Source organism: Pseudophryne corroboree, chromosome 4 (assembly GCF_028390025.1).
Source record: "Pseudophryne corroboree isolate aPseCor3 chromosome 4, aPseCor3.hap2, whole genome shotgun sequence".
NCBI lineage: Eukaryota > Metazoa > Chordata > Amphibia > Anura > Myobatrachidae > Pseudophryne > Pseudophryne corroboree.
The window spans coordinates 550,703,884-550,727,617 of record NC_086447.1 but is presented as its reverse complement, the minus strand read 5'-3'; the positions used below and the strand labels follow the sequence as shown (position 1 = coordinate 550,727,617).

Genomic DNA, 23,734 nt, shown 5'->3' with positions numbered 1-23,734 from the left:
CTCTTTAGGAGAGCCACCTAGATTGCACCCTTCTCGGCCGGGCACAAAAATCTAACTGAGGCTTGGAGGAGGGTCATAGGGGGAGGAGCCAGTGCACACCACCTGATCCTAAAGCTTTTACTTTTGTGCCCTGTCTCCTGCGGAGCCGCTATTCCCCATGGTCCTGACGGAGTCCCCAGCATCCACTAGGACGTCAGAGAAAATATTAATTGATTTTGCATTTATTACTAAATCAGTGACTTTGAGAACATGTCGCTTAGTAACTATAGCCCCCAAACTGTGGAGTTTATTTACTAAGCCTTGGACGGTGATAAAGTGGACGTAGATAAAGTACTAGCCAATCAGCTGATTGGCTGGTACTTTATCTCCATCCACTTTATCTTCGTCCAAGGTTTAATAAATAGACCCCTAAAGGGGGGTACACACGGAGAGATCCGTGTTTAAAATCTAAGCAATCTGACTAGATTGTTTAGATTTTAACCACGGATCTGTTGTGTGCATGCCCCCCAGCTATAGTGATGCGCGGGGCATCGCCGGTGCTAGATTGAGCTTGCATGCAGGCTCAATCTAGCGGGTCGCTCACTTCAGCGCTATGTGAAGTGAGTGCCCCCCCCCCTCGTTCAGCACACATCGCGCTGTGCTGAGTGGGGGGAGAGATGTGTGCTGAGCGGTCTGTGTTAAGATCGCTCAGCACATATCTCTCCCGTCAGTACTGGCCCTAAGTGTTATAAAATTGAACAGTAGATAAAATGCCAATACCAAGAAGAAGTTACACTCAAAGGCCAAATTCCAGGAGCCAGCTAGGCATTGTACCTAAAAAAAGACTGCCAGAGGCAAGTTTTCAAAGTCTTTTATATCAATGTCAATGGCAGCACATCTTTTCAGCTTCATCATATCGCTTTCAGATCGCTAATGCAGGGTCGCACTCGGGAATTGGTTACGGGTCCTTCCCGTGTGCAACCCGGCATTGGACCCTGAGAAATGGCTTCCTGACGCGGCATATTGTTGGGATGGGTTGCCATCGGGGATGGGTGCGGGGGCAGTGCTAGGAGATGAGATCATCTCTGAGCCGCCTCTCCCTATGCTGTGAACAGGTTCCAGGTCACATTGACCCGGGAAACTCGTTCACACTGCATCTTACCCGGTAATAACCCTTCTCTATTCCCAGGTTGAATTACTGGGTCAGGCGACCCGGGATTTCGGGACTAACCCTTTCACACCGCACAGTGACCCGCGTCGACCCGGCAATATACCGGGTTATTTGTGCAGTGTGAAAGGGGTATCGGGTAGATCCGGCTATTTCCTAGATTCACTGGCTCCTATATATAATAAAATGTCCAGCCCTGTAATAGTAATGCTACTATATGCAGCACTTTTTCAATGTGATCTGCATACTTTGCAGGGGTTATTCAGAGATGGACGCAGATCTTGCCTCCCACAGCAAGATCTGCATCCATCTACTTACATGTTGGGGGCTGCCCATCATGGGGCAAGGCCGCCCACAATAATGCCCCCCAATGGCCGCCGCTGTCAATCACCTTGCGGACGCATCCTTCCAGGATGCGGACGCCAGGTGAAGGGTCACGCACGTGCGTAGACTCTGAATGCCATTGTTTGCGTACAGATGTGCGGCTGCGTTCGCGTCTGAATAGACCTATATGTCTGCAAATCCAATGAATCAACTTCTGACAAGCTCAACTCTGTGAAGACCACAGCTGCGCCCAGAGCTTCAGCTTTACACAGTAAATATGCCACATAATCAAGGCCAGAGTGAAAAGGGCACTGCTTATAGGGAGTGACTTAAAAAAACTCCACTAAGACAATCATGTAGTAGTTGTGTTTCCTGGAATCATATGACAGTTAACTATTCTTAGTCACTATCAGTAGATCTGTACCATCAACATTTTTGTGTGAGGGGTAATCTCTTACAATTTCTCAGATATCATCCTGCTAACCTCCAATTGCACACATACAGTAGAACACTAGTCTATGGTTAACACTGGAACACAATTCATAGGGCGAGATTCAAATCTTGTTCCGCCGGCAGCCACTAGGTGGCGCCCAAATGGAGCTATTCAATTGTAGTGGCTGCTGGCATCTGCATTTCCGTTTGCATTCCCCGAGGCTGGTGAGCTGAAATGTGTGAAAAGTGACCTGTTTGGGCGCCCAAATGGCACTTTTCATGATCGCGTCCAGCCATTTGGTCAGGTTTACGTGGCTAAACCTGACCTCTATGGGCGCGATCACGAGACACAATAGAATATCGACCCAGCGATTTCCCGTCACTTTAGATGGGAAATTGCTCACGATAATCAATTGAAGTCCGCCCATAAAATCTCAAATACATAAAATGTAAATAATCAGTCTTATACACTATCCAGTGTTGGTAAAATAGGAGTCTAAACTCTTATACACAGTATAACAAAATATATAATGATAATGTATTATTAGCATACGGTTACGATTATTTTATTGTCTCTAGATGTGTTGTCTTTATCTTTTAATGCAGTTACCATAATTTGAATTTTTACCAAAACGCTGACCTAATAATAGACGTAAGTGCATGGAAAATAGCCAAATACAGTCTACCATCTGAGATTCAGCTCTAAGGGGTCTATATATGAAGCCTTGGATGGAGATAAAGTGGACAGAGATAAAGCACCAGCCAATCAGCTCCTAACTGCCATGTCACAGGCTGTGTTTGAAAAATAAGTTAGGAGCTGATTGTCTGGTACTTTATCTCCATCTAGTGTTCACTCTAGGCTGTTTTAGCAGGGCGCCGCGCCCTGCCCGTTTTTTAGCAGGCAAAACCCGCCCTGCCCCTTTTGCGGCGCCCTGCTAGAACAGCCGTCCGCTTCCTGCCCTCCCGGCGTGTATAGATGCCGTGCGCATGCGCGCGGCATCCATTCACGCATTGGGAGAGAGCTGGGTGAAGCCCAGCACCGACGGAGGTGCTGGGCACGCCCCCAACAGTGACGTCGCCGGCCACAGACGCTCTCTATAGTAGCGTCTGTGGGCCGCACCGCCCCCTAAAATGACGTAGGCGTGGCCATGCCCCCTAATCTGCGTGGCCGCGCACCCGTTTCGGACGAGCCGCGCGCGCACAAATGTGCCCCCCGGAGTCCGGCGCCCTGCCCCTTTTCACTCCTAGAGTGAACACTATCCATCCAAGGCTTCGTAAATAGACCCCTAAGATTCTAGATACAAATTATGTGTGTGCCTTCAAACCCAATGCCCTTGGTGATGGGCAGCAGGGTAGCACAGTATTTTGCCTCACAGCGCTTTGATCATGAGTTTATTCTGAAAAGGGCTGTATCTGTGTGGAGTGTGTATGTTCTCCCCACATGTGCAATTTGATTTTCTCTGTTGTCCTCCCTCAGTGTAGACCAATACATTCCCTTGGTGTGCATGATGGGCCCACCGGGGGAATGTAGTGGTAGGGGCCAATGCTCAGAGGCTTGGCTAACCAGTAGTGGGTGAATGATTTAGGCCTCTTGAGATACATTATATATATGTATATATAAATATTGCTAGTGCATGCATGACATCATATCAGATTAATAACAGCAACGCACTGCAGAAAATACACCATAGTTATGTGCAGTATTAATGCAACATATAATGTATGATTCAGGTGCACAGTCTGGAACCTGATCCCTAGAGGAGGATCACTTCCCGTGTACCCCTGTGGGCCAGTCCAACCCTGGTGTAGACACAGATCACTTTGATAACTGGCTTCTGCCCATTTGGGCCCCAATGTGTAGTAGTCGGGAATGCAGAGTGTAAACTACAGGGGATCAAACGTTCTCCGTGCAGCTGCACAGTGTGTAGGCGCTACATACAGCACACAGCTATAATAATAGGGTGCAGTGTGCTCCAACTGCTGGAACTGATGCCAGGCAAGCTCGGGGAGCTGCACACACTGAATGGCATCCAGTGACCGGCGACCTGCAGCTGCACCCTACCTACGGTGCTGGGAAAGCACTAACACATATAATGCATGGGGCACAGAGAGCGCAGCCAGGCCGGGCACTGCACCATCACTGCCCGGGGGTCACTCGGGACAGGAATGCCCGCTTCAGGCACTGCAGACAATACAGTCGTGGCGGGCTGTGATCGGCTCCTGGCACGACATACCTGCTAGCTGCACCGTCAGAGCCGGTACAGACGCGTTGCGCAGCGGCGGTACAGAGGTAAATAATGTATGTGTGTCCCGGAAGCAGTGCGGGAACCCGGTAACCCTGCCAGGCACTTCCCTGCGCCACGCCCACCTACGGGTCGTCGCCAGGCCCTGAGCCTCGCACAGGCCACCAATAGCAGACGTCGTGTGACAATAATGGCGCTTGAGACGTGGCCTAGGATTGGCTGGACGTTGCATGTGACGCTCGGTCCTGTGATAGCGATCGCTGTGCTCTTTGTTTGAGTGAGTGATGTTACGGAGGCAGGAGCTGGGATCCACGGCTGGTCCAAGCCTGCAGCCCGTCTGCACTGGGATAGCCGTATACAACTGAGCCTCTGCATGGCACCAACACGTCATTAGCACACAAAGCCCAGACAGTGCCTGTGCCACATGCGGGTGAGGAGTCAGGAACACCCCAAACCTCCTGAGCTTCCTGTGCGCCCACCTTTTCTGCACACTCTCTGGGCAGGATGCACTGTTTGTTGGGGCTTTCTGGCCTGAGTTACCCGAGTCACTGGGGAGTGCATAATAAATAGAGGCTTTAAATGAACAGCTTTCAGAAATCTATGGAGAACTCACAGAACAAACGGTATCCTGTCTCTAGGTCGACCACTATTGGTCAACATTCATTAGGTTGACATGGTTTCTAGGTTGACGACAAAAGGTCGACATTGGTTCTTCAAAAAAAGTTTACATTTTTTCTACCTTATTCTACTTTACGATCCGCGTGGACTACAATAGGGAAGCGAGGCACCCTGCCTCAAGCATGGCGCGCGGACACTGTGCATTAATTGGGGTTCCCGGTCACTTTACGGAGAAAATGACACAAAAATAAATAAAAAGAACTCATGTCGACCTATTTCAGGTGTCGACCTAGTGACTATCGACCAAAGTGTAGTCGACCCTATGAACCACACCCGAACAAACATAGTGGGAACTGTATTGCTTTGGGGATGGCCATCGACCATCAGTGCTTGAAAGACATTGATGGATGATAGCTGGTGATGGATAGTTTGGCTAATGGTTCCCCGCCGTCGATGGTACAGTTAAACCCCCAACCCAAAGGTGGAATAAGCCTTTGAGGGTCCTGGGGAACTTAAAACAGGGGGACCCTCTCCCTCATGTCACTGCAACACCGCTGTCTCTCAGTGCCGTAATTAGACATTTTAGCGCTGTGTGCAAGAAACGGAATCGGCGCCCCCCTTAACGTAAATCGTCGGCAGTGCGCGCCGCAGACGTGCGCAAAAAATATAGGGGTTTAGCTTCACAGGAAAGGGGTGTGGCCACAAAATAATACCAATTCATATAATGGTGCACAGTAGTCACCATTATTCAAATTACGCCGCACAGTAGCACCACTACATCAGGTAGAGCCCCTTTTTACACCTTACGGCAGACAGCGTCCCCCTTTTTACACATTACGGCAGACAGCGTCCCCTTTTTTACACATTATGGCAGACAGCGTCCCCCTTTTTACACATTACGGCAGATAGCGTCCCTTTTTTACACATTACGGCAGAGTCCCCTTTTTACACATTACGGCAGACAGCGTCCCCTTTTTTACACATTACGGCAGACAGAGTCCCCTTTTTACACATTACGGCAGACAGCGTCCCCTTTTTTACACATTACGGCAGACAGCGTCCCCTTTTTTACACATTACGGCAGACCGTCCCCCTTTTTACACATTACGGCAGACAGCGTCCCCCTTTTTACACATTACGGCAGACAGCGTCCCCTTTTTTACACATTACGGCAGACAGAGTCCCCTTTTCTCTATCGTCCTAGTGGATGCTGGGGTTCCTGAAAGGACCATGGGGAATAGCGGCTCCGCAGGAGACAGGGCACAAAAGTAAAGCTTTCCGATCAGGTGGTGTGCACTGGCTCCTCCCCCTATGACCCTCCTCCAAGCCAGTTAGATTTTTGTGCCCGGCCGAGAAGGGTGCAATCTAGGTGGCTCTCCTAAAGAGCTGCTTAGAAAAGTTTAGCTTAGGTTTTTTATTTTACAGTGAGTCCTGCTGGCAACAGGATCACTGCAACGAGGGACTTAGGGGAGAAGAAGTGAACTCACCTGCGTGCAGGATGGATTGGCTTCTTGGCTACTGGACATCAGCTCCAGAGGGACGATCACAGGTACAGCCTGGATGGTCACCGGAGCCTTGCCGCCGGCCCCCTTGCAGATGCTGAAGTAAGAAGAGGTCCAGAATCGGCGGCAGAAGACTCCTCAGTCTTCTAAAGGTAGCGCACAGCACTGCAGCTGTGCGCCATTTTCCTCTCAGCACACTTCACACGGCAGTCACTGAGGGTGCAGGGCGCTGGGAGGGGGGCGCCCTGGGAGGCAAATGAATACCTATTTTGGCTAAAAATACCTCACATATAGCCTCCGGAGGCTATATGGAGATATTTAACCCCTGCCAGAATCCGTTAAGAGCGGGAGACGAGGCCGCCGAAAAAGGGGCGGGGCCTATCTCCTCAGCACACAGCGCCATTTTCCCTCACAGAAAGGCTGGAGGGAAGGCTCCCAGGCTCTCCCCTGCACTGCACTACAGAAACAGGGTTAAAACAGAGAGGGGGGGCACTAATTTGGCGTTAGAAATATATAAAAAAGATGCTATAAGGGAAAACACTTATATAAGGTTGTCCCTATATAATTATAGCGTTTTTGGTGTGTGCTGGTAAACTCTCCCTCTGTCTCTCCAAAGGGCTAGTGGGTCCTGTCCTCTATCAGAGCATTCCCTGTGTGTGTGCTGTGTGTCGGTACGTGTGTGTCGACATGTATGAGGACGATGTTGGTGAGGAGGCGGAGCAATTGCCTGTAATGGTGATGTCACTCTCTAGGGAGTCGACACCGGAATGGATGGCTTATTTAGGGAATTACGTGATAATGTCAACACGCTGCAAGGTCGGTTGACGACATGAGACGGCCGACAAACAATTAGTACCGGTCCAGACGTCTCAAAAACACCGTCAGGGGTTTTAAAACGCCCGTTTACTTTAGTCGGTCGACACAGACAGGGACACTGAATCCAGTGTCGACGGTGAATAAACAAACGTATTCCTTATTAGGGCCACACGTTAAAGGCAATGAAGGAGGTGTTACATATTTCTGATACTACAAGTACCACAAAAGAGGGTATTATGTGGGATGTGAAAAAACTACCGTAGTTTTTCCTGAATCAGATAAATTAAATAAAGTGTGTGATGATGCGTGGGTTCCCCCCGATAGAAAATTATGGGCGGTATACCCTTTCCCGCCAGAAGTTAGGGCGCGTTGGGAAACACCCCTTAGGGTGGATAAGGCGCTCACACGCTTATCAAAACAAGTGGCGGAACCGTCTATAGATAGGGCCGTCCTCAAGGACCAGCTGACAGGAGGCTGGAAAATATCATAAAAAGTATATACACACATACTGGTGTTATACTGCGACCAGCGATCGCCTCAGCCTGGATGTGCAGAGCTGGGGTGGCTTGGTCGGATTCCCTGACTAAAAATATTGATACCCTTGACAGGGACAGTATTTTATTGACTATAGAGCATTTAAAGGATGCATTTCTATATATGCGAGATGCACAGAGGGATATTTGCACTCTGGCATCAAGAGTAAATGCGATGTCCATATCTGCCAGAAGATGTTATGGACACGACAGTGGTCAGGTGATGCAGATTCCAAACGGCACAAAGGTGTATTGCCGTATAAAGGAAGAGGAGTTATTTGGGGTCGGTCCATCGGACCTGGTGGCCACGGCAACTGCTGGAAAATCCGCCGTTTTTACCCTAAGTCACATCTCTGCAGAAAAAGACACCGTCTTTTCAGCCTCAGTCCTTTCGTCCCTATAAGATCATATCTGCCCAGGGATAGAGGAAAGGGAAGAAGACTGCAGCAGGCAGCCCATTCCCAGGAACAGAAGCGTTCCACCGCTTCTGACAAGTTCTCAGCATGGCGCTGAGACCGTACAGGACCCCTGGATCCTACAAGTAGTATCCCAGGGGTACAGATTGGAATGTCGAGACGTTTCCCCTTCGCAGGCTCCTGAAGTCTGTTTTACCAAGGTCTCCCTCCGACAAGGAGGCAGTATGGGAAAAAAATTCACAAGCTGTATTCCCAGCAGGTGATAATTAAATTACCCCTCCTACTACAAGAAAAGGGGTATTATTCCACACTATATTGTGGTACTGAAGCCAGAAGGCTAGGTGAGACTTATTCTAAAAATTTTTTTTGAACACTTACAAAGGTTCAAATCAAGATGGAGTCACTCAGAGCAGTGATAACGAACCAGGAAGAAGGGGACTATATGGTGTCCCGGGACATCAGGGATGCTTACCTCTATGTCCCAAATTTGCCCTTCTCACTAAGGGTACCTCAGGTTCGTGGTGCAGAACTGTCACTATCAGTTTCAGACGCTGCCGTTTGGATTGTCCACGGCACCCCGGGTCTTTACCAAGGTAATGGCCGAAATGATGATTCTTCTTCGAAGAAAAGGCGTCTTAATTATCCCTTACTTGGACGATCTCCTGATAAGGGCATAGTCCAGGGAACAGTTGGAGGTCGGAGTAGCACTATCTCGGATACTGCTACAACAGCACGGGTGGATTCTAAATATTCCAAAATCGCAGCTGATCCCGACGACACGTCTGCTGTGCCTAGGGATGATTCTGGACACAGTCCAGAAAAAGGTGTTTCTCCCGGAAGAGAAAGCCAGGGAGTTATCCGAGCTAGTCAGGAACCTCCTAAAAACAGTGCATCATTGCACAAGGGTCCTGGTAAAAATGGTGGCTTCCTACGAAGCAATTCCATTCGGCAGATTTCACGCAAGAACTTTTCAGTGGGATCTGCTGGACAAATGGTCCGGATCGCATCTTCAGATGCATCAGCGGATAACCCTATATCCAAGGACAAGGGTGTCTCTCCTGTGGTGGTTATAGAGTGCTCATCTTCTAGAGGGCCGCAGATTCGGCATTCAGGATTGGATGCTGGTGACCACGGAGCCCAGCCCGAGAGGCTGGGGAGCAGTCACACAAGGAAAAAATTTCCAGGGAGTGTGATCAAGTCTGGAGACTTTTCTCCACATAAATATACTGGAGCTAAGGGTAAATTTATAATGCTCTAAGCTTAGCAAGACCTCTGCTTCAAGGTCAGCCGGTATTGATCCAGTGGGAAAAACATCACGGCAGTCGCCCATGTAAACAGACAGGGCGACACAAGAAGCAGGAGGGCAATGGCAAAAACTGCAAGGACTTTTCGCTGGGCGGAAAATCATGTGATAGCACTGTCAGCAGTGTTTCATCCCGGGAATGGAAACTGGGAAGCAGACTTCCTCAGCAGGCACGACCTCCACCCGGGAGAGTGGAAACTTCATCGGGAAGTTTTTTCCACATGATTGTAAACCGTTGGGAAATACCAAAGGTGGACATGATGGCGTCCCGTCTGAACAAAAAACGGGACAGGTATTGCGCCAGGTCAAGAGACCCTCAGGCAATAGCTGTGGACGTTCTGGTAACACCGTGGGTGTACCAGTCGGTGTATGTGTTCCCTCCTCTGCTTCTCATACCTAAGGTGCTGAGAATTATAAGACGTAGAGGAGTAAGAACTATACTCATGGCTCCGGATTGGCCAAGAAGGACTTGGTACCCGGAACTTCAAGAGATGCTTACAGAGGTCTTATGGCCTCTGCCGCTAAGAAGGGACTTGCTTCAGCAAGTACCATGTCTGTTCCAAGACTTACCGCAGCTGCGTTTGTCGGCATGGCGGTGGAAAACCGGATCCTAAGGGAAAAAGGCATTCCGGAAGAGGTCATTCCTACCCTGGTCAAAGCCAGAAAGGAGGTGACCGCACAACATTATCACCACATGTGGCGAAAATATGTTGCGTGGTGTGAGGCCAGGAAGGCCCCACAAAGAAATTTCAACTCGGTCGTTTCCTGCATTTCCTGCAAACAGGAGTGTCTATGGGCCTCCAATTGGGGTCCATTAAGGTTCAAATTTCGGCCCTGTCGATTTTCTTCCAGAAAGAATTGGCTTCAGTTCCTGAAGTCCAGAAGTTTGTCAAGGGAGTATTGCATATACAACCCCCTTTTGTGCCTCCAGTGGCACTGTGGGATCTCAACGTAGTTCTGGGATTCCTCAAATCACATTGGTTTAAAACCAGTCAAATCTGTGGATTTGAAGCATCTCACATGAAAAGTGACCATGCTCTTGGCCCTGGCCTGGACCAGGCGAGTGTCAAATTGGTGGTTTTTTCTCAAAAAAGCCCATATCTGTTTGTCCATTCGGACAGGGCAGAGCTGCGGACTCGTCCCCAGTTCTCTCCCTAAGGTGGTGTCAGTGTTTCACCTGAACCAGCTTATTGTGGTGCCTTGCACCTACTAGGGACTTGGAGGACTCCAAGTTGCTAGATGTTGTCAGGGCCCTGAAAATATGTTCCAGGACGGCTGGAGTCAGGAAAACTGACTTGCTGTTATCCTGTATGCACCCAACAAACTGGGTGCTCTTGCTTCTAAGCAGACTATTGCTAGTTGGATGTGTAATACAATTCAGCTTGCACATTCTGTGGCAGGCCTGCCACAGCCAAAATATGTAAATGCCCATTCCACAAGGAAGGTGGGCTCATCTTGGGCGGCTGCCCGAGGGGTCTCGGCTTTACAACCTTGCCGAGCAGCTACTTGGTCAGGGGCAAACACGTTTGCTAAATTCTACAAATTTGATACCCTGGCTAAGGAGGACCTGGAGTTCTCTCATTCGGTGCTGCAGAGTCATCCGCACTCTCCCGCCCGTTTGGGAGCTTTGGTATAATCCCCATGGTCCTTTCAGGAACCCCAGCATCCACTAGGACGATAGAGAAAATAAGAATTTACTTACCGATAATTCTATTTCTCGGAGTCCGTAGTGGATGCTGGGCGCCCATCCCAAGTGCGGATTATCTGCAATACTTGTACATAGTTACAAAAATCGGGTTATTATTGTTGTGAGCCATCTTTTCAGAGGCTCCGCTGTTATCATACTGTTAACTGGGTTTAGATCACAAGTTGTACGGTGTGATTGGTGTGGCTGGTATGAGTCTTACCCGGGATTCAAAATTCCTCCCTTATTGTGTACGCTCGTCCGGGCACAGTACCTAACTGGCTTGGAGGAGGGTCATAGGGGGAGGAGCCAGTGCACACCACCTGATCGGAAAGCTTTACTTTTGTGCCCTGTCTCCTGCGGAGCCGCTATTCCCCATGGTCCTTTCAGGAACCCCAGCATCCACTACGGACTCCGAGAAATAGAATTATCGGTAAGTAAATTCTTATTTTTACACATTACGGCAGACAGCGTCCCCTTTTTTACACATTACGGCAGACAGTGTCCCCTTTTTACACATTACGGCAGACAGCGTCCCCTTTTTTACACATTACGGCAGACAGCGTCCCCTTTTTTACACATTACGGCAGACAGTGTTCCCTTTTTTACACATTACGGCAGACAGCGTTCCCTTTTTTACACATTACGGCAGACAGCGCCCCCCTTATTACACATTACGGCAGACAGCGTCCCCCTTTTTACACATTACGGCAGCAAGTGTCCCCCTTATTACTCATTACGGCAGACAGCGTCCCCCTTTTTACACATTACGGCAGCAAGTGTCCCCCTTATTACACATTACGGCAGACCGTCCCCCTTTTTACACATTACGGCAGACAGTGTCCCCCTTATTACACATTACGGCAGACAGTGTCCCCTTTTTACACATTACGGCAGACAGCGTCCCCCTTTTTACTCATTACGGCAGCCAGCCTTCCCCCTTTTACTCATTACAACAGCCAGCGTCCCCCTTTTTACACATTACGGCAGGCAGCGTCCCCCTTTTTACTCATTACGGCAGGCAGCGTCCCCCTTTTTACTCATTACGGCAGGCAGCGTCCCCCTTTTTACTCATTACGGCAGGATAGAGAGATAGATAGATAGATAGATAGAATAGTTGATATTTACCATCTCTCCGGAGCAGCAGCATCACAGCCGGGTGAGTGCAGCGGCAGCCAGACCCTTAACTGTAAAAGCAGCGGTGGGGGACGAGACACAGGCGGCGCTGCACGCTGAACACAGGCAGCACCACCAGCGGCACACAGGGGGGCACCATCAGCGGGAGTCGGGATACAGGCGGCGCCACATGCTGGTTACAGGTGGCGCCGCCAACGGCACACGGGGGGTCACCACCAGCGTGAGTCAGGATACAGGCGGTGCCGTACGCTGGTTACAGGCGGCGCCGTACGCTGGTTACAGGCGGCGCCGCCAGCGGCACACAGGGGGGACCACCAGCGGGACTCGGAACACAGGCGGCGCGGCATGCTGGACACAGGCAGCGCCGCCAGCGGCAGTGACTGTGTCGCAGGTTGGAGATTGCGGCCCTGCGGGTGTGTTGCCCGATGGTGCACCTCGGTGCATTTGCGCTGTTGGCAATGCACCATCGGCACACACCTAGTTACGGCTCTGCTGTCTGTGTCCGCAATGTCTCCAACACCCTGTGCACGTCCTTTGTATTATATTATCAGCAATAGGAGTACGGCGCCACATGCGAGTGTGAATAAGCTGAATAGGTAGTCACTCTTGCCACAATACAAACACTCCCTTATTATTATAGGGTGTCAGCTAACCCCTAAGTATTTGGCATAGGTAGAATGCCATTTAAAACAAAAATAGGAATGGGGGGGATAGGGGTATCAGCGACCAACGGTGTCTGAATAAATATAACTATCCATGAAGAAATAACAGTTTAAATAAGAGATACGTGGTACTAGGCTGTAGTAAAAGTTGAGCAATAAATTTATTTCCACAACTATATAATGATATATTTAAAAAGAAGAATAGAAATGTAAAATAAAATATATAATCGTACTTTACATGAGAGCCGCAGAAAAAGGGTATACAGAACAATAAATATTAACTAAAGGCTAAAACCACATAATTAGATTAAAAATGAGAGATTCTAGCTTGTCTAGTGCTAGCCATACATCAGGACGATTTCTTTCCAACCAGCCAACTTTTGCCTGGTTGGACAGATAATCTGGCAGTGTGTGGGAGCAAACAATTATCAGCCATTTGCTCCCACATGCTAAAAAACGTCCAGAAATGGTCTGTCCAACTAGTTGGGAAAATCAAACCTGTTTGATTTTCCCAACTAATCGTCCAGGTGTGGGGGGAAAGTTCCCCCTACACCTGAACGATTAGTTGGGAAAATCAATAAGTAGGAGGACACTGACCAGCAGTGTCCTACTTCTTCCCCGTCACTGCTGGCTGGGCTGCCTCTGTCAGCCCAGGATCCCCGGCAGCAGCGGTACTGTGGAGCACGAGACGGTTCAGGGGCAGCTGCGGCAGTGCATTACTGCTGTTGGACTGCCCTTCTCACCCCAGCAGCGGCGGCAGAGGAGCGGGAGGTGGGAGAAAGTTCAGGGGCAGCTGCGGCAGTGTATTACTGCTGTCGGGCTGCCCTTCTCACCCCGGCAGCGGCGGTAAAGAAGCGGGAGGTGGGAGGAGGTTCAGGGGCAGTCCCTCACTGCTGCCTAGCTGCCCCTGTCAACCTGGTGCAGGAGCCATCCGGAGGCAGGGAGTCTAATAGGATGTCAGCGGGGAGCGAGAGCTTAGACCCGGCTCCCCTCACAAAGCTACAGGTGCCGCTGTTTTAATCCCCTCCTTCCTCTCACTACCTGATTGTGACTTTCCGGGACAGTACTGGGAGAGACACTCTGCACAGCAGCCCGAGACTGTCACCGGACGCTCTCCTCCTACGTGCTAGTCCCAGGATAAAATAAGATTTTAAACCTACCGGTAAATCTTTTTCTCCTAGTCCGTAGAGGATGCTGGGGACTCTGTAAGGACCATGGGGTATAGACGGGCTCCGCAGGAGACATGGGCACTATAAAGAACTTTAGAATGGGTGTGCACTTGCTCCTCCCTCTATGCCCCTCCTCCAGACCTCAGTTAGAGAAACTGTGCCCAGAGGAGATGGACAATATGAGGAAAGGATTTTGTTAATCTAAGGGCAAGATTCATACCAGCCCACACCATCCACACCGTATAACCTGGAATATATGCAACCAGTTAACAGTATGAATAAAAACCAGTATCAGCTAAAGACTGATCACAACTGTAACATAACCCTTATGTAAGCAACAAATATATACAAGCCTTGCAGATTTTGTCCGCACTGGGACGGGCGCCCAGCATCCTCTACGGACTAGGAGAAAAAGATTTACCGGTAGGTTTAAAATCTTATTTTCTCTTACGTCCTAGAGGATGCTGGGGACTCCGTAAGGACCATGGGGTTTATACCAAAGCTCCAGACCGGGCGGGAGAGTGCGGACGACTCTGCAGCACCGACTGAGCAAACGCAAGGTCCTCATCAGCCAGGGTATCAAACTTATAGAACTTTGCAAAAGTGTTTGAACCTGACCAGGTAGCTGCTCGGCAAAGTTGTAAAGCCGAGACTCCTCGGGCAGCCGCCCAAGAAGAGGCCACCTTCCTAGTGGAATGGGCCTTTACTGAATTTAATGGCAATCCCGCCGTAGAATGAGCCTGCTGAATCGTGTTACAGATCCAGCGAGCAATAGTCTGCTTCGAAGCAGGAGCGCCAACCTTGTTGGCTGCATACAGGACAAACAGTGCTTCTGTTTTCCTAACTCGAGCCGTTCTGGCTACATAGATTTTTAAAGCCCTGACTACATCCAGGGACTTGGAATCCTCCAAGTCACCCGTAGCCACAGGCACCACAATAGGTTGGTTCATATGAAATGAAGAAACCACCTTAGGCAAAAATTGAGGCCGAGTTCTCAACTCTGCTCTATCCACATGGAAGGTCAAATAAGGGCTCTTGTGAGACAAGGCTGCCAATTCGGACACCCGCCTTGCAGATGCCAAGGCCAATAACATGACCACCTTCCAAGTGAGAAATTTCAATTCAACCGTTTGAAGAGGCTCAAACCAGTGAGACTTCAGGAACCGTAACACCACGTTACGGTCCCAGGGTGCCACTGAGGGCACAAAAGGAGGCTAGGGCACAAAAGGAGGCTGGATGTGCAGCACTCCCTTTACAAACTCTGGACTTCTGGGAGAGAAGCCAATTCCTTCTGAAAGAAAATAGATAGGGCCGAAATCTGTACCTTAATGGAGCCTAATTTTAGGCCCATATCCACTCCTGTCTGTAGAAAGTGGAGAAAACGGCCCAGATGGAAATCTTCCGTAGGAGCATTCTTGGCTTCACACCAAGAAACATATTTCCTCCAGATACGGTGATAATGTTTTGCCGTCAACTCCTTCCTAGCCTTTTCAGAGTAGGGATGACCTCCTCCGGAATACCTTTCCCAGCTAGGATTCGGTGTTCAACCGCCATACCGTCAAACGTAACCGCGGTAAGTCTTGGAACACGCAGGGCCCCTGTTGTAACAGGTCCTTCCTGAGAGGAAGAGGCCATGGATCTTCTGTGAGCATCTCCTGAAGATCTGAATACCAGGCCCTTCGAGGCCAATCCGGAACAATGAGGATTGTTCTCACTCTTTTTTGTCTTATAATTCTCAATATTTTTGAGATGAGAGGAAGAGGGGGGAACACATAGACCGACTGAAACACCCAAGGTGTCACCAGGGCGTCCACCGCTACTGCCTGAGGGTCCCTTGACCTGGCACAATACCTCCGAAGCTTCTTGTTGAGGCGTGAGGCCATCATGTCTATGTGAGGAATTCCCCAAAGACTTGTTATCTCTGTAAAAACGTCTTGATGAAGTCCCCACTCTCCTGGATGGAGATCGTGTCTGCTGAGGAAGTCTGCTTCCCAGTTGTCCACTCCTGGAATGAAGACCGCTGACAGAGCGCTTACGTGATTTTCCGCCCAGCGAAGAATCCTGGTGGCTTCCGCCATTGCCACTCTGCTCCTTGTCCCGCCTTGGCAGTTTACATGAGCCACGGCTGTGACGTTTGATTGAATCAGAACCGGTAGGTCGCGAAGAAGATTCTCCGCTTGTCGTAGGCCGTTGTATATGGCCCTTAATTTCAGTACGTTGATGTGTAGACAAGCCTCTTGGCTTGACCATAGGCCCTGAAAACTTCTTCCCTGTGTGACTGCTCCCCATCCTCGGAGGCTCGCGTCCGTGGTCACCAGAACCGAGTCTTGAATGCCGAACCTGCGACCCTCTAGAAGGTGAGCACTTTGCAGCCACCACAGGAGTGACACCCTGGCCCGAGGGGACAGGCTTATCTTCTGATGTATTAGTAGATGGGACCCTGACCACTTGTCCAGGAGGTCCCACTGAAACGTCCCTGCATGAAACCTGCCGAAGGGGATGGCCTCGTAGGCTGCCACCATTTCCCCCAGAACTCGAGTGCATTGATGAACCGACACCCTTTTTGGTTTTAGCAAGTCTCTGACCATGTTCTGGATGTCCTGGGCTTTTTCCCTCGGGAGAAAAACCCTCTTCTGTTCCGTGTCCAGAATCATGCCTAGGAATGATAGTCGAGTCGTTGGAATCAATTGTGACTTTGGCAGATTGAGAATCCAACCGTGTTGTTGTAGCACTCTCAGGGAGAGCGACACGCTCTTCTGTAATTAATCTCTCGATCTTGCTTTTATCAGGAGATCGTCCAAGTATGGGATAATTGTGACTCCCTGCCTGCGCAGGAGCACCATCATCTCCGCCATCACCTTAGTGAAAATCCTCGGGGCCGTGGAAAGCCCAAACGGCAACGTCTGAAACTGGTAATGACAGTCCCGTACAGCGAATCTCAGGTACTCCTGATGAGAGGGATATATGGGGACATGAAGGTATGCATCCTTTATGTCGATTGACACCATAAAATCCCCCCCTTCCAGACTGGAGATCACAGCCCGGAGCGATTCCATCTTGAATTTGAACTTTTTCAAGTACAGGTTTAGGGATTTTAGATTTAAAATGGGTCTGACCGAACCATCCGGCTTCGGGACCATGAACATGGTCGAATAGTACCCTTTTCCCTGTTGAACTAGGGGAACCTTGACAATCACTTGCTGTTGATACAGCTTTTGAATTGCAGCTAACACTACTTCCCTCTCTGGGGGAGAAGCTGGCAAGGCCGACTTGAAAAATCGGCGAGGGGGCACCTCTTCGAATTCCAGTTTGTAGACTTGGGATACAATATCAATCGCCCAAGGATCCACGTCTGACAGAACCCAGACCTGGCTGAAGAGTCGAAGACGTGCCCCCACTGGTGTGGACTCCCTCAGTGGAGCCCCAGCGTCATGCGGTGGATTTAGCAGAAGCCGGGGAGGACTTCTGCTCCTAGGAACTAGCCGGAGCAGGTGCTCTCTTTCCTCTACCCTTACCTCTGGCGAGGAAAGATGAGCCCCGACCTCTTCTGGACTTATGCGACCGAAAGGACTGCATCTGATATTGTTGAGTTTTCTTTTGCTGCGGGGGAACAAAAGGCAAAAAGGTAGATTTACCCGCGGTAGCTGTGGCAACCAGGTCCGCAAGACCTTCCCCAAATAAAACTTCACCTTTGTATGGCAAAACCTCCATATGCTTCTTTGAGTCGGCATCACCCGTCCATTGGCGGGTCCACAGGGCTCTCCTAGCAGAAATCGCCATGGCGTTGGCTCTCGAACCCAGCAGCCCAACGTCTCTTTGAGCGTCCCTCATATATAAGACTGCGTCTTTAATGTGGCCTAAGGTCAATAAAATGGTATCCCTATCTAGGGTATCAAGGTCAGCTGACAAGGTATCTGTCCAGGCTGCAACTGCACTACACACCCATGCCGATGCTATTGCCGGTCTGAGCAAAGCACCTGTATGCGCATAAATAGACTTTAAAGTAGTTTCCTGTCTGCGATCAGCAGGATCCTTGAGGGCTGCCGTGTCTGGAGACGGTAGCGCCACCTTCTTGGACAGGCGTGTTAAAGCCTTGTCCACCCTGGGTGAGGATTCCCAACGTACCCTGTCCTGTGCAGGGAAAGGATACGCCATAAGAATTCTCTTCGGAATCTGCAGCTTTTTATCTGGAGTTTCCCAAGCTTTTTCAAATAACTCGTTAAGCTCATGGGATGGGGGAAAGGTTACCTCAGGTTTCTTTTCCTTATACATGCGCACCCTCGTGTCAGGGACCGAAGGGTCATCTGTGATATGCAAAACATCTTTTATTACAACAATCATATAATGAATACTTTTTGCCACCCTGGGGTGTAACCTCGCTTCATCGTAGTCGACACTGGAGTCAGAGTCCGTGTCGTTATCAGTGTCTGCTATTTGGGATAGGGGACGTTTTTGAGACCCAGAAGGGCCCGGTGACCCAGCCGAAGCTGTGGATTGACTCCCTGCTTTTTCCCTGGACTCTGCTTTGTCCAATCTCTTATGTAATAAGGTCACATTTGCATTTAAAACATTCCACATGTCCATCCAATCATGAGTCGGCGTTGCCGACGGAGACACCACAATCATCTGCTCCACCTCCTCCTTAGATGAGCCTTCCGCTTCAGACATGCCGACACACACGGACCGACACCCCCACACACTCAGGGATATATCTATATGGAGACAGTTCCCCAATAAGGCCCTTTGGAGAGGCAGAGAGAGAGTATGCCAGCACACACCCAGCGCCAACTGACACTGGAAAATAAACTCCCAGATAATAGCGCTTTTATATTAATCACTGTGTTAATACACTCACTGCGCCTTACAAGTGCCCCCCCTTCTCTTTTCAGCCCTGTGTCACCGTGTTCAGCAGGGGAGAGAACGGGGAGCCAGCTTCTCTGCAGATCTCTGTGGAGAAAATGGCGCTGGTTAGTGCTGAGGGACCAAGCTCCGCCCCCTCCAGCGGCGGGCTTTGGTCCCGCTCAAAGTAAATCAAACTGGCGGGGGATTCAAAGAATTACTGCCTCCGCAGTGTCCAACCTTATAATGCCAGATAGAGAGGTTTTATTGCTGCCAAGGGCGCCCCCCCCTGCGCCCTGCACCCATCAGTGCCCGCTAGAGTGTGTAGTGTGTGGGAGCAATGGCTCACAGCCCTTACCTCAGTGAAGATCTGAAGTCTTCTGCCACCTTGAAGTCTTCTTTTCTTCTTATACTCACCCGGCTTCTATCTTCCGGCTCTGCGAGGAGGACGGCGGCGCGGCTCTGTGACGAACAGCGAGGGGAGACCTGCGTTCCGACTCCCTCTGGAGCTAATGGTGTCCAGTAGCCTAAGAAGCAGAGCCAGGGCCGGTCCTGGGGCTCTGTGCGCCCCGAGCGGCAATAGGGGGCGTGGCTTCGTACAGGGGGCGTGACCATTTACGCCCCCTGTACAGACTTAAATGATGTGCGGTGCGCGATGACGTCATCGCGCACCGCACAGTAAAGGACCTGTCCACGAAGGGAAACTAGACGCGTACAGTTTCCCTTCACAGCGGCAGCGGTCAGCGGCAGCGGGGGGCACACAGCAGCAGCGGATCTTGCCCTGGTGCAACGCCCTCCGGATGGCGCCCTGCGCCCTCCAGAAGGCGGCGCCCCGGGCAAAAGTCCTGCTTGCCCGTGGCAAGATCCGCTACTGAGCAGAGCCTATCACTTAAGTAGGTCTGCTTCTCTCCCCTCAGTCCCACGATGCAGGGAGCCTGTTGCCAGCAGTGCTCCCTGAAAATAAAAAACCTAACAAAATTCTTTATCAGAGAAACTCAGGAGAGCTCCCCTGTAATGCACCCAATTTCCTCTGGGCACAGGATCTAACTGATGTCTGGAGGAGGGGCATAGAGGGAGGAGCCAGTGCACACCTATTCTAAAGTTCTTTATAGTGCTCATGTCTCCTGCGGAGCCCGTCTATACTCCATGGTCCTTACGGAGTCCCCAGCATCCTCTAGGACGTAAGAGAAATGCTCCTCGCCGGAATACTGTACCCCAGAGCCGCCACTGATTACCAGACTGCCCTCCCTAACACACGTCCCAGCTGTAGCAGAACTTCTTCCTCTTCCCTACATCACCTTTCCCTTCTCCAGGCTTTGGCCCTCATTCCGAATTGTTCGCTCGGTAAAAATCTTCGCATCGCAGCGATTTTCCGCTTAATGCGCATGCGCAATGTTCGCACTGCGACTGCGCCAAGTAAATTTGCTATGCACTTAGTAATTTTACTCACGGCTTTTTCATCGGTCTGGCGATCGTAATGTGATTGACAGGAAATGGGTGTTACTGGGCGGAAACAGGCCGTTTTATGGGCGTGTGGGAAAAACGCTACCGTTTCCGGTAAAAACGCAGGAGTGGCCGGAGAAACGGAGGAGTGTCTGGGCGAACGCTGGGTGTGTTTGTGACGTCAAACCAGGAATGACAAGCACTGAACTGATCGCAGATGCCGAGTAAGTGTGGAGCTACTCAGAAACTGCTACGAGGTGTGTAATCGCAATATTGCGAATACATCGTTCGCAATTTTAAGATGCTAAGATTCACTCCCAGTAGGCGGCGGCTTAGCATGAGCAAATCTGCTAAAATCCGCTTGCGAGCGAACAACTCGGAATGACCTCCTTTGCTCCCTGCAGCGCCCCATTCATCAGTGCTTGTGACAGCTCACCCTATTCTGCTGCTGTTGGCTCTGCACTGAGCCCAAGTGCTGTGAGCTGTCACATAGGGAACCCTGCAAGGAGACGTTACAGCATCTGAACCCGCTACTGCTGCTGCTGCTCCAGTAAGAAGAGAGGACCACGGAGACGGCTGCTGCTACCACTAATCTATATTTCTGCTGCAGGGTACACTGGGCTCCACAAGGATAGACATTGGGGTGTAGAGTAGGATCTTGATCCGAAGCACCAACAGGCTCAAAAGCTTTGACCTTCTTCCCAAGATGCATAGCGCCGCCTCCTATATCACCCTGCCTCCATGCACAGGAGCTCAGTTTGTAGTTGGTGCTTGCAGTGCAAGCATGTAACAGGAAAAGCTGCTCACAGCAGCTCTATAAAAGCTTTTTCTGAGGAAAAAAGAAGATTTCAAGGGCTGCAGCAGAGGCACAGATTGTGCTGGATGTCAGTAGACATTGCCTGCTGCAGCTCCATCTCTCCCCCAGCGGCGCTGTACACTCCCGTGCCCTGGTTGCCGGGTACCTACAGCAGGAGGCTCCGGTTTTCTTCCAAGTTAGTTACACACGGCTGGGGCTCTCTGGGATCGGGTGGCCGCACTTTGGGAGGAGGTAAGTGGGTCCCTCTCGCGGGATCCGCACTTTATCGCGATCCGGCGCGGCCGGTGGGAGGCGGGCCGAGCGCGCTGGCGGTGGACACTGTGGCAGTACAGGCGATCCCACTAGATCACCAGGGCATGGGTGCAGGTCAGGTTTTCTCTCTAAACCTTTTTTACAAATAGCCCGCAGTACCCGGTGGTTTTGCCAGCAGAGGGGATAAGGTTTAGACCTGGAGCCCCTCCCCCAGCCCCAGGGCCCCATTTTCTGCAAATGTTCCCGCCCTGGAGCTGCATATCTGTCCCTCACTCCCTGGCAGTGTCTGCGGCGCCATTATCCCTCAGCTCACTATTCCTGGGAATGCTTGGGCAAATCCTCCTATGTAAAGCCGCCTTGTTGTCAGTGCTGTGACTTTACAAGACACTTAAGTATTCTACCTGCCTTTTTTAGTCAGTGTTAGTTAAGAAAGAGTGCACTTAGTCAGGGTTTACTAGTACAATTACCCTGTGATATACATCATGGGGGTCATTCCGAGTTGTTCGCTCGCAAGCTGCTTTTAGCAGCTTTGCACACGCTAAGCCGCCACCTACTGGGAGTGAATCTTAGCTTCTTAAAATTGCGAACGAAAGATTCGCAATATTGCGATAAGACATCTCTGTGCAGTTTCTGAGTAACTCGAGACTTACTCGGCATCTGCGATCAGTTCAGTGCTTGTCGTTCCTGGTTTGACGTCACAAACACACCCAGCGTTCGGCCAGACACTCCTCCGTTTCTCCAGCCACTCCCGCGTTTTTCCCAGAAACGGTAGCGTTTTTTCACACACACCCATAAAACGGCCAGTTTCCGCCCAGAAACACCCACTTCCTGTCAATCACATTACGATGACCAGAACGAGGAAAAAACCGTGAGTAAAATTCCTAACTGCATAGCAAATTTACTTTGCGCAGTCGCAGTGCGGACATTGCGCATGCGCACTAAGCGGAAAATCGCTGCGATGCGAAGAAATTTACAGAGCGAACAACTCGGAATGACCGCCCCAGTTCTTACTGTGTACTGTTATATCTATTGTTATATAGCTGTGTAAGCTAGTCCAGAGCAGTATTATTGTTAGTAATAACCTCTGCATTGTACAAACTGTGGGGTATATTTACTAAAATTCGTATTTTCCCGATTGAGGTTAAAGTTCAATCACGAATGACATCGAAAGTGTAAAGTTGCAACTTTTTGAATTTATTACGACTAATTTACTAAGCTGTCGTATTCTGCATTTTCGTATTTATCGATGTCGATGTCATTCGTATTTTTTTGCAGTGTTTTACGTGAGTGAATTGTAAAACACTGCCGACTTTAACACAATGAATCTCGGCCGGATCTGTGAGATCCGTGCTGGGCTTCATTGTGCACCTTTCGGAAAAAATAAATCATTGTTAAAATTTTGAAAAAAAAATGCGTGGGCTCCCCCCTCCTAAGCAAAACTAGCCTCGGGCTTTTTGAGCCGGTCCTGGTTGTAAAAATATGGGATAAAAAGTGACAGGGGTTCCCCCATATTTAATCAACCAGCACCGGGCTCTGCGCCTGGTCCTGGTTCCAAAAATACGGGGGACAAAAAGCGTAGGGGTCCCCCGTATTTCTGTAACCAGCACCGGGCTCCACTAGCCAGATACATAATGCCACAGCCGGGGGACACTTTTATATTGGTCCCTGCGGCCCTGGCATTACATACCCAACTAGTCACCCCTGGCCGGGGTACCCTGGAGGAGTGGGGACCCCTTCAATCAAGGGGTCCCCCCCCTCCAGCCACCCAAGGGCCAGGGGTGAAGCCCGAGGCTGTCCCCCCCCATCCAAGGGCTGCGGATGGGGGGCTGATAGCCTTTTTGTTAAAATTTGAATATTGTTTTTAGTAGCAGTACTACAAGTCCCAGCAAGCCTCCCCCGCAAGCTGGTACTTGGAGAACCACAAGTACCAGCATTCGGTGGAAAACCGGGCCCACTGGTACTTGTAGTACTACTACTAAAAAAATACCCCAATAAAAACAGAAGACACACACCTTGAAAGTAAAAGTTTAATACATACATCCACACCTCCATACACATATACTTACCTATGTTCACACGAGGGTCGGTCCTCTTCTCCATGTAGAATCCATGGGGTACCTGTTGGAAAAATTATACTCACATAATCCAGTGTAGTTCGGTCCTCTTCTTTTCTATTTGTAATCCACGTACTTTGCAAAATAAAAAAACGGATACACGACCACGCACTGAAAGGGGCCCCATGTTTTCACATGGGACCCCTTTCCCCGACTGCCAGGAACCACCCCTGACTTCTGTCTAAGAGGGTTCCTTCAGTCAATCAGGGAGCGCCACGTTGTGGCACCCTCCTGATTGGCTGTGTGCTCCTGTAGTGTATGACAGGCAGCACACGGCAGTGAT

At 50.1% G+C, this 23,734-nt stretch overlaps 1 protein-coding gene across 1 annotated transcript in view; it reads right to left on the bottom strand.

Moving 5' to 3' along the window:
* Positions 1 to 4,281, bottom strand: part of TBPL1 (TATA-box binding protein like 1) — a 104,705-nt gene extending 100,424 nt beyond the window's left edge. The window contains exon 1 of the mRNA XM_063917365.1: positions 4,138 to 4,281. The gene's annotated coding sequence lies outside the window, so the exon portion shown is untranslated. The remainder of the gene's footprint in view (positions 1 to 4,137) is intronic.
* Between the last annotated feature and the right edge of the window lie 19,453 nt (positions 4,282 to 23,734).